Source organism: Egretta garzetta, unplaced genomic scaffold (assembly GCF_000687185.1).
Source record: "Egretta garzetta isolate BGI_Z169 unplaced genomic scaffold, ASM68718v1 scaffold153, whole genome shotgun sequence".
NCBI classification, from domain to species: Eukaryota; Metazoa; Chordata; class Aves; order Pelecaniformes; family Ardeidae; genus Egretta; species Egretta garzetta.
The window spans coordinates 1,098,865-1,116,236 of record NW_009259114.1 but is presented as its reverse complement, the minus strand read 5'-3'; the positions used below and the strand labels follow the sequence as shown (position 1 = coordinate 1,116,236).

The 17,372-nt window shown below is 40.8% G+C and overlaps 1 long non-coding RNA gene across 9 annotated transcripts in view; it reads right to left on the bottom strand.

The window, feature by feature from the left end:
• LOC118451949 overlaps window positions 1-17,372 on the bottom strand; it is a 38,868-nt gene that overhangs the window by 1,803 nt on the left and 19,693 nt on the right. For 3 of the 9 annotated variants that reach the window (XR_004841551.1, XR_004841548.1, XR_004841555.1), the window contains one exon: window positions 1,261-16,088. This is a non-coding gene — a long non-coding RNA (uncharacterized LOC118451949). Of the gene's footprint in view, window positions 1-12; window positions 94-1,260; window positions 16,089-17,372 lie in introns of those variants that run through there. The other 6 variants (XR_004841556.1, XR_004841552.1, XR_004841554.1 and 3 more) reach the window with 6 other exon arrangements.

Below are 17,372 nucleotides of genomic sequence, written 5' to 3'. Positions count from 1 at the left end.
TAACCCACTCACCTGGTGAGGGAGCGCAAACGCCCCGTTCTCCAGACACGGACACGCCGCCTCACGCAACCGGCACACCTGCTGCCGAGTTTTCTGCGTTAAAAAGAAAAATGGCTCATATGGACAATGAAGTACTTGGCACAGGTGTGCTACTTTTGATGCCAACTGCAAACGAGACATTACTCCCAGGGGGTTTGCCTGCTCCCAACAAGCCACCCATGCTCAGCTGCTCCGGTGGCTGTAATTTGTGACTTTCTGAAAAAAAGTGCAATTCACCAAGCAGCTCTAGGCCAGCGCCCCCCCCCCCCTTCCACCGGTGATCATTTATGAAGAGTATCTGCAGAGTTTTAGAGCAGCTGGTTCTCATTTCACCTGAATTCAATTCAGGATTGACTCTTCTACGTGCAAAAACTAGTGTAAAATCTGATTCAGTGGTTCGGTTTGAGCAGAAAGTACTTTTTGCTGTGCTCAAATTTTATCTGAGTGAAGTCACCCTGCAGACTGGTTTCTGCTCTTTGCCCTCACCCCAGGGTTACCCCAGTGCAAGACTTGCCCACACCCCCTCCCAGGCTGTTGGAGCCATCCCAGATATTTTTCCAAGGTACTTTTTCACTACTTAACAAGAAATGATCGTTTAAGGTTTACTGTTTAGTTGATGAAGGCCCTCTGGTTTTGTGAGAAAAAAGAAAATGCCCACGCTGATTTTCTCAGAGATGCTTTCAGGAGATCTTTTTATTGTATACACTTCCACGGAAATCTGGAGCATAATGCACTGAAAGTACAGGCAGCTTTAAACTGGGAGATTTGGTAATTCCAAGGCCTTTAAGAATTTACTTGCTTTCTGTTTATATTACAAACAGGCTAATTTGCTTTGCTGCAATCTGAAATCCTTGATATGTTGTGGTTTCCTTTGGGTGGGTTGACATTTCAACTAGAAAATAAGCCAAGAAATAAGCTAACAGAAAACCAAGAGAATGGAAGAAAGAAAAAAAAAAAAAAAAGAAAATAATCAGGAAACCAAAGGGATAGATTCTTCAGTTTTGCAAGTTCTGTGTTCCCTACAAAAGTGCAAAACGGGTAAAAATATTTACATAGAGAACTGATTCCTCTGCAGTCAGTCGTCTTTAAAGCAGATTTTGTTCTCCATTTTTTCATTTACTTCATTTAAAAAAATCCAGTTTTGTTTTGAGCAGCAAAATACATCAAAAGACCTTTTTTCCTACTCACCTATCATGTTATGAATTATTTATTCAGCACATCTTTTTTTCCAGATATGTTTTCTGTTTAGAGACATTCTGTAAATGGGACTTTATTCCTTTTAGAGTGTAAGGAAGCAGTTAACTTTGTTAGCATTTACAGTAAGAATAAAAGGTAATATTGGTAATAACAATAAAAACACATCTAAGCACAATGCAAAACTGTGTAATCTGGCAATCAAATCAGATGGCTTACAGGAATAGAAAGACATTAGATGGTTACTGTACATGAATGCAAAATTTGAGCAAGGCTTACAGGAGAAGAATATTTGTAAATTATGCCCCTAAGTTGCAGTCACTTGACAGCATCAATATTTAGTTTCACATAAAAAAAGTAATTGTGCCAAATATTGATAAAAGTATTGTATTCCTATTTGTTACTGTGTAACAGGAGGGTCTAATGCTTATTAAGCCATTAAATCCGCAGATGAAGGCAAGACCCCTACAAGAGTAATCTGCAGAAGACTAAAAGGTCCCTTTTAAAAGATTTTCCTTGAAGAGACTGTTTTATGAGAAGAAGGGCCGCAGCACTGGTGATCTGCACCAACAGATGGATTTGTTTTCTTAAACTAGAAAACCCTTATCTTTCAGTAAACTATCTGCAAAGGTCTTATCAAAGAACTGGCTCAGCCCAGCAAGGAGACACATTCTGCAGATGCAGGAAAAACGTCTGATGCCTCCACAGACTGCTTTCTGCAGATTATCTCACATCCTCTGATTTAAGGGTAGCAGAGGAAGCTCAGCACACCGTTGGAAAAGGCAATGAGTTGGTGGCTGACAGGCTGTAAATCACATTGGGTTAAATTTTCTGAGAGCATGCTGGATGACACAGTTTTGGTTTGCATGGATTAAAAAGAAGAAATCAATCTTCTTCTGCCTGCTACTACAGTATGTGCCTTTCTTCAAAGCAGTCTTCAAGGACGTTATTCCTCACGCTGGCATGCACATGAGATGCTGTCACAGTATGAGTAAAAAAAGGTCAGACTACACATAGATAAGAGCCCAGAGCGTAGCAGGAGCCAGGTCTCCCTCAATTACTCTGGCACTGTTCTGTTAGTATAGCGTCAAGAGAACTGAAAAAAGAATTTAACCCTAGATCTCCATAAAAAGAGATTTCCAAAGAAGCAGCAACTTAGAATTTTCTGTCCAGCTCATATGTTTTCACACTCTCACTGGCATTACTACTTAAAATGGAAGCAATTCTCTGCTCCCCTCTCTAACTTGGGTAAAAGGATGGTATTACACAATTGGAAAAATCCTTCTTTGGCTTGGCCAGAAATTCTGGTATTTTACAGTCTTTCATCCTACCCAAAAGAGTTTTAAAAAAGATCTCTGTCCCAGTCCATTAGTTAATGCATACAGAAAAGTTTCTTCAGTTTTATTTGTCAGTTTCTCTTTCCTAGTACTGAGAATTCACTAACTAGACTTCAAAAAAGTTCTGGTTTAATTTTTTGTTTTTAAATTTTGAATTCAAGTAATCAAGATTATTTTTTGCATATACATTTTAATTTTTTTAAAATATTTGTTTTCAAAATAGGGCTACCTTGAAGCTCCACAGGTGAATGGAAGAGAAGTCATGAAGCATGGAGCTGATAAACACACGGATCATAATGGTAACGTCAGAATGGCCCACAAATGTCCATAAAACAGACACTGTAGAAAAACTTGTCTGCGGCAGCCCAGAATCTCAGAGGATTTGAGTGTGATGGGGACAGGCCCATGGCAGCTCCCCATCTGCTCTGTACTGCAGCCTGCTGACGGGTGCTGCTCTGAGTTAGCATCTCTTGCAGACACTGGCTGCCCACAATCAGAGAGTGAACTGCAAGGTGATACAACTGTGTCTTTTATATCCTCCTTCAGTGAAAGGAAGCAGCATACAGGAATGAAGCATAACAGAAGCAATATAAGAAAACAGTATTTTGAAAAAATGTGTTACTCCGTAAGTGAGAAGAGGGATCTGAGACAAACTGCCTTCCATTTATGCTTATTAACTTATACTGCACACAGAACTATATGAAACAATCACAAGAATATAAAATTCAATTTTTTCCTGATGTTTGTTCTGTACTGCATAAAAGATGCAGTGTGGACATGCTGACATGCAGGATGAAGTCTGGAGAAACATCCACATCCTTCAGGGTTTTTTTTTAAGCTACCTTGTCATCACTTAATGTAATTAATTATTTGACATTAATGGCTCAATGGGTTGGAATTAATGGGTTGAAAGTCAGTCATATTTGCATCCCTAACTTGAACTTCTGCTGCTTGTAGTTTATGCTTTGGGACTGATCAGTCTGGCATATGGATGCTAAGTTATGTTCAACCAGCAATTTCAAAAGACCTGGAACCAGGCAAGTCATCTGCTGAAACAGGAAAACTCCAGGTGCAACTTGCCAAAATTTTAGTTAGCAGGTAGCTCTGAATAAGTAACATTTTAGAAGTGACTTGGCAGGTAAATGTGAGTGACAGACATCATAATATGAATACTAACGAGAGTCTGGCCTCTCCCATAGTGTTGTCAAAACTGCATGGGCGTCACTCTAAGATAAGATGAACTAACTTTTGTGGCAAATACTATCAAGTAAAGCATTAGCAAGGCACCCTCTTGTGCTCTTTTTGTCTTGAGAACCCAGTACAGATGCTGTACATTGCATGTTAGTATATGCTTAGTAGAATCAGTAGAGGGTTACAGCAAGAGTCCTCCTGTGTCTGCCAGGAGCTGACAGCTGCACCCAGTGTGTGGCAGAGGAAAACCAGCTTCTGGCTCCGGCACCTCCTCAGAGAGGGTGGAAACCTTAGCTTGTACAGCCAGCCTTAACATGAGAAATTATTTCATTGCTCTCACCGTCACGCAAACTTAACAAGTTCCTGCCACTCACCACACATCTCTATTGATGGCAGCCTACGGGCTATGAAAACAGTGCAATGCTCTCCAGCTCAGCTGACTCATTTCATTTACAAAGAATATTAGAGGAAATGCTTAGAGAGCTCCAGTAGCATTCTGCAGAAGTGGGTGTCATCCGTTTATTCCTTTCCATGCTATAAATACGCTGGTATGCAACTGAAATAAATCAGCATTCTATGGAATAGGACTATGACATGGTGAAAGAAAAAAAAAGAAAAGAATTAATCATAGTCTTTACCAGTATGGCTTGCTGCTCTGGAAATAGTCTGCAAAGCTGGATTCCAGATGAGCTTATTCAAACTCCTGCACCAAGAAAAAAGGAACTCTTTAAACAGGAAATATGAATGGCATCCAAAGTGTTAGATCTTCATCCTGACTGAAGTGAAGCCAAGAGCCAGGAGACTTCAGTCGTGCAGCCTTTCTGACTTCATTTCACTTCATAAAAGAATTGGATGTTTAGGAGAAGCTTAACGGGACTGGAGAGCCCCTATAACCAGTGTAGGGGAGTGCAGACCCTGGTGTCCTCCCTTGACAGCTGCTGGTTTTGCATAAGTATACTGATTGGCATTGTCAGCATCCCGTTCATCCAGTGGAGTGAGAGCAGAATAATTTTCCTAAAGAAAAGCAACCAGAGTGGCATTTTATTTTCAAAAACTTAAAAACTGAGATATCAAATATTAGAAATATCCATAGAGGCTAAGAAGTTACAGCTGTTCCAGAGCATACATTGTCAGGGTTCTACAATATTCAAGGCCTGTTCAAAGATTCATGAAATAAATTTCTGGTGCTTAGTAGGGAGAGGCTTTTACTAATAGTCAAATCTTCAAGCAGGCAAGAGCTTTCTCAGGTCCAATCAAAGAAACCATCTCTTCCTACGAGCCTTATCTTGTTTAAACTGAAAACATCACTGCTACACCACCACCAATCAAGGTAATTTGAAATTAATAAAATGTTAGAACAGGATTAAAAGGAGTTCAGAATTTTAATGTAACAACTCAGGAATTTTATACCAATCTCACACAGCACACACCTGCATTCATTCAGGAAAAAACTTTTGGAAGTTTAAGATTAACATCAAGCTACTTGAAGAGGAAAGTTTGAGATGAGCCTCCAAGAGTTCACAGGCAGCCAGAGAGGAGAAAGCCCACCTCTCTCTTGCTGTGTGAGGGAGTACTTTGCAGGGTCTTCAGGAGACAGGTCTTCAGGTTTGGTGGCAGCTGCAGGTCACACAGCCAAGCAGACCAGTCAGCTGTTTTCTAGTCACTTAAAATTTGTGTGGAAAGTGAGTATTACTCACTATTCCCTATGCTTTAGCCAATGTTTTTTACTTGCATTCCCACAGAGTATCACCTAAAACACAGATGTGGTGACTGTCCTTAACTAACCAAATTTTGCTCTGAGATCAAAGAATCTCCATGTAAAGTGGCCGCATTTATTTTCTATGAAGCTGTGACTACAGCTTTGCCCATGTGATTGCCCAGGGATGCTAGACAAAAAGGATCCTGCACTGGACGCAGAGCTCTAGCAGCACTGGCATCCTCTTTGGAAACTGCTTGTGAGCAACTGGTCTCCTGACTCACCGGGTGCTGGCAGGGGGATGAAGAGCAGAAATGGCCTTGAATGGGAAGAATGATGCCAAGTGCTGAGTGGGAAGGCACTGACTGGTATTGGTACTTCAGAAAGCAAAAGCTAAAATCATAGCTGAAGGAACAGCTGGCCTTGTGCTTCTCTGCAGGGGGAAAGCAGAGCATGAATTCAGAACAAACAGCTGAGTGACTGAAAAAGCAAAAATAACATACAGAGGAAATCGACAGCAGTGAAACTTTCATTTAAAGCTGCTCAATAATAGTGCTTATGTGTTTTTATGTACTTAGATGGACTGGGGCCTAAATAAGCTTGATTTCTCAATTTCTTACATTATAGCGTGCATTTTATAAAGCAAGGTTCAAAAATGGAAATAGTTACAAGCCCAGAGTTAGAATGCATTTATTGCCACACCATTTACAAATAGCAGCTTGCTACCCCAACTATCTGCATGAGTGAATGAATGTCGGCATGTACAATAGGGTTAATTTTGGATTAAAGTCACTTAGTAGGTCTAAGAGAAGATATAAAATGTTAAGTAAAGTCACAGAATTCTTCCTAAATTGGGACATTCAATTGCTGAAATGTGTTTTCACATTCTTAGGCTTCTTTATTAAAAAATCAAGAGACACAAGATTGCATGAGCCAACTGTGAGACATCTCATCAGCTCAGCTTAGAAAGACCTCTACGACTCATATGGAAATGTCATATTTTAAAATATAATTTGACATTAAAAAGTCACAAACTGTCTCCACCTCTTGATTTAAGTGATTTTAATCACAGGTTCTAGTTTGTAGGCTGTACAGCACCTTATATTAAACACTATCGAAACTCTCTAATTAAGACCCATCTCTTTCCACTAAGCCCAGAGTAGGCAGGGTCAAATATGAATTTGATGGAATGAAGGTCAGACTTTTATTGCCAGCATTTGAAGTCCTGAACAACCATTGCTGACAACTGACCCATAGGTACCTCACAGTACTCAGTTTCTATTAAGGTAAATATATCTACTGGTGCTAAAAGATTTTCATCAGCTCATTCCAGTGAGACTATAGACTTCATATTATGAACTAAACAAGAAAACAAAATGAACCAGAGGAAAATACAAAGAAATTGAGAAAAGGACCCACTTCAAGGGCAAATACTAAAATCACTATTTACGTACGGGTAACCTGACCTTTCTACTGAACTAATGGCTGTGATGAAGACTGCGGTGAGGCAACTATACAAACATTTATCTGAATAAATTTAAATAATTATTAACGATTGATATTAAAAATATATATATGACTTTTTGCAGATGGCTAAAATATACATAGTAGGGCAACACAATGGCTGTTTCTAAATGTAGCTCTATATAGGGCAGCCCTCCAAACTAAACAACAAAACTTGGACTTAAAATTCAAATACAACCAAAAAGCAACTCTTCAGAGATTCAAAAATATTGAAGCCAAAAACTTAGCAATCTTTCAGCTTGTCATGAAAAGCAGCAATAAATGATAAATGGAAATCCAGTACGCCTTATTTTCAAAACCTGACGAGCCCACAAAACCTTGCTCTGACTCTATTGCAAAAGCCAACAGTGCTTGTTTATTCAAAATAGAAACTATCAATACTTTAAGAGCCAACTAGGAGACATCAGTTCAGTGTAGATGGTGTCTAAGATTCATGCAAATGTCACATAGATGAAGTGGCTGTGCAGAGCAAGCATAACAATGTGTGCATGTTTTTTGCTTGCACCTTTGGGGTTCTGACGTTCTGAGCATCCAGGAGCATTTGAAGATCTGTAGCTCTGCTACAATTTGAACAGGATGAATTCCAGGCAATAGACACTTTAGAAAGGAAAAGGACAGCACACAAGCTCGGATTTGCAAGGCAAAGCTTGTCAGACGACTTGGGCTCAGTTGCCGGTTACAGCTTCATTTACGAGAAACTGTGCAGGGTGAAAGTGAAAGGCACAAAGTAGTTTCTTTTTCTTTATCTACAGATCTCTCTAGTCTGACTATACATTATCCTGATTCTTTTAAAAGATAACAGTATGATTACTAACAAACAATCCTAACAGATGTGGGTTAGGTATTTTCATTTTCATTGTTTTCATAGATTTTTAAGGCAGAGGGAGAATTGAATGGTTGAACCTACTATTTGACAGAGACCACTGATTTATTTGCATTCTGGTACCTATGGCTCTTCCTTTGCTGGGAACTCAGTGGTGTTTCAGTCCACTCCAGACCACAAGAGCCACCAGCGCTCACCAGTGGAGCTAAGGAGGCTGAAGCAGAGTCAGTATGGTGTTCACACTGTCATTTGATGCAACCCCTTTTACACTAATTTCTGCCAAATCAAAAACTTGGGCGAACACATGTGTGATGGCAAAAATATTCTCCAGGCCCCTTTTTTTTCCTCCATCCAGGCTGGTTAACAATGGTTAACCATATTGATAAAGGAATTAATAGCTTAGGGCAGACATTTTTCAAATGCAACTGGGCTGGCACCAATCGCTCCCCAGTTCCACTGTTCCACCCTGCCCAGTAAAATTAAGCATTCATGTATATAGGTTAGATTCAGCATATATAATGTGGATAGAGTTCATAAAATACTTTGGCTGGCCCAGTTAAATTACAGCATATGCTACCTATATATAAAACCAGCACTGCTCAGTATCAATCTGCTGATTCTTCTGATGTGGGCCCTGTTCTGAAAGGTACACAGTGCCTTCTGAAACATGCTACATACTTTAAACCTTCTTTGGTACCAGCCTGAGCAATGGTCGTAAGTGACTTGCAAAATCAAGGCTGGGAAGAACAGTCCTTATTAAGAAAATCTCTGAAGTTCACAGTCACAGGAGCGTTCATTTAAGTAGTGCCACATTTTACTCAAAGCTGGCAGTATTCAGTGAATGCTCCTTTTTCTTGTGGCTGCTTTCCCTTCTGTTTCTTATAAATGTCATTGTACTACCCTGGATTCTGGCTGGACACATGACTGGCTGGGGAAAACAGACATTCCAGCCAAAGGAAACAGAACTGAAAGTAATTAGAGAATCTTTTTCATTCACCCTCTGGTCTGTAAAATAGATAGATGCATTTCCTACTAAAGGCTGCATTTCCCAGCTGTAAAACAATAGAGCTCCTTCCACCAGTACTTCTACAATCTTCGTCACACAACTGTGGAGTGTTGCAAACTGATAACATTTGTAGAGTCTTTGTAAAATAATAAAAGAAACAGTGCCGTGAAGTTCTTACTCCTAAACTATTGGGAAAGTTTAAGTTTCTGTTCTTGAGTTCAAAGCGGTTTTTGCATGTTTTGCAATGCTCTCCAACTATGGTTTATGGTCTGTAATCTAAGCCCCATTAAATTCCTGGTACATAAGTAGGAAAGGCATACTGTTCCTTTGTTGTTTCATCAGTAAAGTTATAGAGAGATGCTTTAGGAGCAATGCTTTATCTTTCTTGGTAGCCATTTCTTGTGCAGGCACATACTGAAGAACAAGTTTCCATCACGGCTTTCATTTCTCCATTTTTCACTCACACTTTTCTATTATCTGTAAATGTCTGAATATACAGCACCTCAACTTAATAGCTCTAAAGTTGTATCTTTGTGTTGTAGCTCTGTATAAATGGGCAGACTATGCATTTCAGAAGGTAAGAAATTAACTGGCTCTGCATGAAAAGGCCTCTGGAAAGTGGCTAGTGGTATCTTGAGTCAGCCCTGGTCCTCCATCCCACTCAGGTAGGAGGGAGCTTCTGCCTCCTGTTCCCAGCTTGGTTGGCCACTGTTTGGCCTCTGTGGAAGCAGGTTAGCTCTGATCATAGAAGCACAAAGATTCCTGTGAAGGTAGGATGAGGTATCTAGATTACAGACCTAGAAAACTCAGGTTTATCTACGCTTGGCCAAATGCCTCAGGAGGAAGGACTGCTCCCCCAGTTGCAGAACTGTCTCTGATTACCCACTGCTTGGGACTGAAGTACTTCCTGCTTCCTTTTTTTTTCTTCTTTCTCTCTTCTTCCTGCAATGTGCACAGACCCTGCAATAAAACCTTGTTATTCAGAAGGAAAGGGAACTCTTTATTGCACTGCAACTATAAAGCAACAGCTGACTTACGGAGGCAATGCAGCTGCATTTCAGCAGACAGGAAATGTTGCATAGTCACAAAATGTTGCATACACAAAAACTTAGGCTACTTGTATTTAACCCTCTGCCTTGTGAGTGAAGAGGTTGGGCATAAATTCCAAACATGGGCTCAGTTTTCTAACTTCCCTAGAACTCAGGGGTATTTAAGACTTCTTTCTGGTCCTGTTGTTAATTTTAACATGTATTGGCTAATACCGCTAAGACTGAATACTCATTTAACCTCACCAGGATACATGCTGTATTTACAGAATATTCTAGGAAACTTTAATTAGTTCACATTTTCATGTGAAATACAGTTATATAAAAAAGTATTTTTTTAACATGAAACACCAATTCAATATGTTTTTCCCTCCCTCAGTTTTGTTACAGTTTGATTTTTATGGTACAATTGTCACTATTTTTTCAAACTGAATAAAATAATAGAGCTTTGAAATAGTTCTCATGCCTTCGGAGACCTCATTAGAGATCATCATCTTTTCAACCTCATCAGTTTTATCCAACAGTTTGCCAGTGAGATCATTTGTGGGAATGCGGCCATTTCAGGGTTAAATGTGGGAAATTTGGGCTCAAATACCTTCCTGACAAGGAGGGACTCAAGCATGTGCTTTGTCAAGCTCATTTTGAAATTATGACCTCACCACAAGCCTACAGAAGGAAACATTCTCTGGTCTTCCCTGAACTTGCTTTAGTTCACAGAAAGGCATCCACTGAATTCTGGCTCAGCTTCAAATATCACTTATGTAGCTTATCTAGTAACTACTTAATGTACAATATGTCACAGCACTCAGAGGAGGCACCAGAATCCAGTGATTCGCACTCATAGGTGCGTGTTCTAGCTGTTAAGCTCCAAGTCTCTCTTGGCTAACAAATACTCCTCCTTCCCTTTCAATAAGAAAAGACCTCTAACTTAGGAGTTAGGACACCTTCCAGAAAAGGGAGGAACCAAAGTTTGACTGCCCTCTTGCCGAGTAGGGACACAAATCTCACTTTTCCACATACTGAAGCATACTGAAGGTCTTCTAAGCACTAATCAGCTGCCCCAGTAACGCTCTTTTGGCTTGCTCCATTTTTAAAGACTGCCATTCTTCAAAGACCATTTTTTGAAGAAGCTCAAGATGGGGAAAAGCTTCAGACACACCTCTGTAGGCAATAGCTCCTTACTGGCTGCTTGCATGGCATACTGGCTGCTTTGGATCTCCTTTCAAAGAAACTCAGCTCTCAATGTGCACCACAGAGGACCATAAAAGAGTCCAACACTTTGTGTATCAGAAACTTCAAAATTTTGTTGGGCACTGCTCAATGTTGTGGCACACTTCTTTTTTGGCTTTTAGCCTAATTCATTAGCGCAAGGTCACCAGGCAGTCTGTTTCAGAGCAGGACTTAAATCCATGTCCTAATTTAGTGCTCAAGCTAATGGATTGTCTTTCCTTGCCAAGCCTGTTTCCCAATCTGTAAATATAAAGGTGGTCCCTGCAAAAGGCTTTGTCATACACAAATTACAAGCATGGTTTAAACAGCACATAGCATTGCCTGCCGCCTAGCGAATGTCCCTTGTCACACTTTAAAGACAAGCAAACCAGGTCTTTGCAGTTTGAATTGCCCTGGAAAAGCATGTGTGCTTCTTGGATTCAGATTTTTATTATTTCCTGTATAGACATATTATGCAAGTACACTCTAACTGTGTGCAATGAAATCACTAACAGAAGATGTAAATAATACATATGGGATATAGTGGGGGGTGAAGAGGTGGACATTACTGAAAGTAACTTGGATGATAAAATAATCACATGACAGAATGAATTTTCAACAGACTGAATACTAAATCAAATGGAGGGATTTGAACACACTTGCAACAATCATCCTGACTCTTCTCTAAAGCTCAACTGGTAACTGATGATGATAGATAACAATAGAAAGATAGTAATGATCTTGTGAACTCTGAGCCTATAATTACTTGAAGAGTAACAAGCTGGAATGCTTTTACTAGATGTCTTCAGCATGCAGGGATGAAAACATGATTTTTCCATCCAGCAGAGGGGGCTTGGCAGTAAGTTTTCTAAACACAAACCCAAATGATTTCTTTGGAAATTGAGTAATACTAAAATTAAACTGACTTTTATAGGAATTTGCATAGTATTATAGACGAAACCAGAACTTCCTACAAACAAAAGATTCAAATATAAACAGACACAATTCAAATTGAGTGTTGTTCTGCCTATCTGTGTTTCCCTTACTTCTCAGTTTGGCTTTTTTATTTTAGCAGAAAGCCCTTGCAGTTATACCTGACAGGCACAGTGTGCAAGTAAAGAAGTTTTTGCTCCTAATTCCTTTGAAAAGTTGAGTTCCTATTAAACCTGTCCCTGTAAACTACTTCAATACATGTACAAGAAAAAACCAGGGAAGACATTGAGGTAAACTCCTGGTGGGAAGTTTTCCAAGCCACTACAAAGCTGTGTATTTGAAGGCAGGGCATGTCATCTGAGTGGTCCAGGAGTTTACAGCACGGTTATCTAATTATTTGAGGACACTCTGCAGTTTCAAACAGTAGACATAAATTTGGATGGCCACAAGAGCCACTGGAAACCTCACAATACGGGAGAGACCAAAATGGGGATATAATCCAAGGTGGTGGTGTACAAAAGCATGTTTAAAGCTAATGCTTAGCATTAAGTTGCACACAGTGTTACGTCAAGACAAAAGGATGACACAAATTTCTCTTGAAACTAAACCAGGCTGGCTACTCTTCTGGTAAATTCCTCTTTTTCACATCTAATTGGATTTGTCCCCCAAATACTGTTTCCTTGCTCAATTTCCACTCATACAGAAAAAAGTGCAGGCATTTGAATACCTGTGAACTACATTCACTTTATTACTTCAGATGATTAGAGTTTTATTCCACGTGTGAATACTTGAGTGGCACTGTTCAGTGCTGTTCAAAATCTGATTCTTTTATTTCTAGTGAGAACTAGCTGCCAATTTTCATGACAGGTTCTGGTAGATGTAATTATTTTCACCTCTGTGGCTCCAGCTTCTTGTGAAGGAAATATTGAAAATAAGGATGCAGTAGAGTAACTTAAAATGAAATTCATGCTAAATGTGGCAGAAGTTGCAAATGACTCACCATGACCAATAAGGGCCCAACACTTTCCCTCACCGACATGAGCATGGGCTGTCCTGTCATATGTGCAGCAGCAGCCACCTTGCAGGCATGCTGATGGGTGCAGCACTCTGCAGCAGCCTGGGCTCTGCCTACTCACTGGCCTCACTGGTCATTCTGGTGAGCTCTTCTCAGAAGGCAGGATCTCAGCAGCCACTCTGTGTTTGTGGGGTACAAGAGTCACCATCCACATAGCCCAGCAATTTTCCTTAAGACCAATACACTTCAAAAAAGAGTACGTGGGGGAGGAGGAGGAGGAGAATTCTGGTTGTCTGGTGGGGGAGGAGGAGGAGGAGAATTCTGGTTGTCTGGTGAAATAAAATTATCATTTGGTGTGGATATCAGATTGTCTGTTAAACCTTCTATTTGGAAGTGGACGTACTATGTACTGACATACTATATACCACCATATTTCTGATAGAAGAAAAAGATGGGCTGTGAGGGTTACAAGCAGTCCATCAGGAGGGAGGGGGATGCGGCAGGTCATTGTGTGTCCTCAGTCCCCAAACTAGGGGGATCCCAGTTAATGGCACCAGTTCTGCTAGATGGTGATCCCTGGCCCCTCCTGCCTTTGAGTCCCCTCATCCATACCACATCTGCAACATTTTCACCCATTGCGCTCAGTTCCCCCAGCCTTTGGACCCAGTGTCTGCCACAGCCTTTACCCCACTTCTCCAAACCCATTTCAAAACCTCTCCCTTCTCTATAGAGCTGCCTTTCTTCTCACAAAATAAAGACATCCAGCCTTCCACACCAGAGCATCCCCGCCCTGACCCAACAACCCTGCGCTACACATCCTTCCTGGACCTTCCTTTTTTGCCTGCCTGGAATCACCCCAGAGCTGCTTTCTCATAACCCTTGGGCACTTCCAGCACTGCCCCTGCCTTTTGGCCTGCTCTCTAGTATCAGGTCCCCCAGTGCCAGCCACCCCTCAGCCTCTGCAACAATCTGAGCAACTTCCTGGCACCAGCTCCTTGAGTATCCCCTCCTCTGGTGCACTTTGTGAAAACCCTGACTCCTGCTTTTCAGATGGGAGGATTTCAAAATGTACTAAACCCTTCACAGCTGTAGGAGCAGCAAAAGAGGACTTGTCTGAGGGAAAGCAACTAGGTGTCAGCTTTCATAAAACAATGCACCGCATAGCACTTCTGTGTGTGGTAATGGAGAGGACCAAGGAAAAGAGAAGAAAGGTGGGCAGTTATGGGAATTTGCAAGAAAAAAAGAATCTATTTTGATGTTAATGACCTGAGTCAAAATACAAGGAGGCTGAACTTCCCAGAAAGGAAGTTCACTAACAAGGAACCACAGATAACCTTCAGATGCTAAACTGAAAACTCTGGAGGAGAAGGTAGACTTAATTCTCAGAAAAAAAACTGTACAAAGTATACTTAATATCAGAGAGAGAAAGAAAGCAAAAGACAGCATCTTGAAACTAAAAGAGCTATTCAACAAAAATTACAGGAAGCAATTAGAAAACATCAGGCTGGAAAGTAAAAAGGAGAGTGGAGTAAATTTTAAACCTGGGACATTGGGATTTGTCCACACAGAGAAAGGTCAGATGGGGAGAAACTTCCATCAGTATTATGGAAGAAGCCAATAAGGAATTAGCTGGGACTAGAACCAAGGGAGCTCATACTCATGGGAACCTACAAATCTCCCAAACCTGCTTTATTAATTGCCAATGCCAAATCTAAAGCCTTGTGGGTACAGAACTTTTCACACAGAGAGGCAACTATTTGTGCAGGTTCAAAATGGACCAGGGAAAGCATTATCTCAATGACAAAGGATGTACCTAAGAGCCCAGAGGAGTAAGATGACATCTGACAGCTTCAAACATAAAATATTCTAGGGCAAGTGAGACTCTAGATGTTGCTGACCTAAAAACTACTAGACATTGCTACTGCTGTTGTTTTAACAAGGGCATAGCTTCTTTCAGCTCAGTTCATCTTTCCAAAGATGCTAATTTTTTGAAGGAACAGTAGGTACATTAGAAAATGTATTGTAAGCAAAAATGTAATTGTCTCACTTCCATTCAGCATATTTACACACAGAATCTTTAAAATAAAAAACCCCACAGTCATTCTTGAGTCTTATTGCACATGAAATGAAAGCAACGAAAATTCCATTTTTAGGCCATCAAGAGACGGTAAGAGCAAGCCCAGTTAAAGTATGTTAATGTATGTTCCAAGAACTTTCACGCGAAGATCTAACAAAGATCCAAGCAGACAGTTTTGCAGGCATGAGTCCTTGATAATCAGACAGTTTAACAAGAAGTCCCAACAGTCTTGCTGGTCTACCGTTAGATCATTACTTTAAGACAACAAAAAATAATGGGTCGTATTGTCAATTCAGTTCCTCCAGGGATGAATGGAGTCCCTCTTGATATGGTGCAAAAAGAGAAGTAAAAAGGCCCAACTAGAAAAGGGTGTCTGCGCTGAGTTCCCAGTGACTGCAACGGCTGAGTCACAGTGGGTTCTTGGACATGCAGGGGAGTTTTAGCAGGAAACCGCCTACCACTTTATTTACAGCTCCACTTCAACTATGCCATTCGACTCAGCTCAGTAGATGATTTTTATCACTCTAGATGTTGTGGATGCATTTGCACACAGACACTTTCCAAAAGGCCACATATGTTTAATGTCAGTTTTTCATGAGGTTTCTATATATTCACTTTGGATGGAAGAAATACTGCCCTTCTACCTTTCTACCTCCAGTACAAAAGTACCTTCTCTCCATCCACTCTGATTTGTTTGAGTCATACCTGACCTGCATGCATGCTTTGCACTGCTGAACTCTATCTGATTAGAAACTAGCATGCTGTCATTGTATACCTCATGAGCACAGGCAGCTACAGTAGCACAAAAGCACTTACCTCAAAATTTGGACAATTCTGGTGTCTCGCCATTATTCTTAAGTAAGGCAGGAGCTCAAAGATCCAGAAAAGATGGGGGGGAACCACAGTTCTGCCAGCCTCTCCTGCCTCAACTCACTGATCTCCTCATTTAGCACCTGGAGACAGAGTCCTGGCTCTCCCATCTACAGCACATTATCTTTCTGGCAATTAACATAATTAAAACAACAATAAGTTTGTATCAAAAAACATTCTGGAATGCTAGCAAAAATTCTGTTTATACCTTTCTTCTTTGTAAAGTACAGAATTATCTATTAAAAAATATGTTAAAAATATAATTGTTTGCAAATTCCAGCCCTTAAAATTTAGACAGGGCCTTTTCCTGCAAATCCTGTCCTAGTATGTGAAAGAGTTAGGATCATGCATTTCACTGGCACCCCTGTGTCACTCAGTGCACAGATGTGTGAGTGGGCAGATCTCAGGTTGCATGTGCAAATGTAAATCTGATATTGCCGAATTTTTCAGTTTGTGTCTTTGTAAACCACATAACATCAGTGCAGTGTGTGCGCCAGTGTGCAAGATGGGAGGAAGGCTGTGGTATGTGCTGTACTGAAGTGCAAACTAATTAGGAGAACAGAAGAGGAAATGGGGTAACGATTCTCTGGAACAGTGATGGGGTCTCTGCACAACCTCATGACTGCACCAAAATCCCACTTTCAGAGGGGAATGACTGCTGAATCCCCAGTGATGAGGACGTATCTCCATTCACGGAGCGCTCTTTGGCGTAGTAAACCCAGTGGAGTACAACGCTATGGAACAGATCGTCCCAAATCTGCTTCTTCCTGCGCAAACACGCCGTCGTATTTCCCAAGCCCAGAAAAAGTGGGCTGGAAGGAGATAAGGGAAGAGATATAAAGACAAGAAAATACTTCAGCTGGACCGATTTCTCTCTGCCAGTATACAGAAAAGTTTATGCAAATTAGAATCAGCCACAGGATTTCTGGGAAGTTGCCAGTGACACTCTCAGTGTCTCACAGTTAACGTATGACTGCAATTAAGAGAGGGAAGTCTCTTAAGGCTGTTTCTAAATAGCCAGTAAAAACATCCAGTTCAGCCCAGAAGCAATTGCTCTGGAAATCTGCGTCAGCAGCTTTGGACAATCAGGATCACTTTTTCTTTTTTATCCAGCACAAAACTCTACTTGTGGCTCATTCTTTAAAACCAGATCCAGCTTTAGCCCTGCCTTTCGAGTACACATTTGAGAGCTCATCAACAGGCAGAGCAGAGAAAGGATGCTGAATGAATCACAGGAGATGATCTGCTTGCCAAAGACATGCAGGCTGTACCATTCTTGGTATTTTATGCAGCGGGTCTGTCACATGAAGAGGATTCATTTGTGATCTGAAACAACTCAGTGAACGCAACACTGTAAAACCAATGGGTTTACCTCCCCAGTCTCAAGTCTAGCATTTCCCTGCCCACCCCCC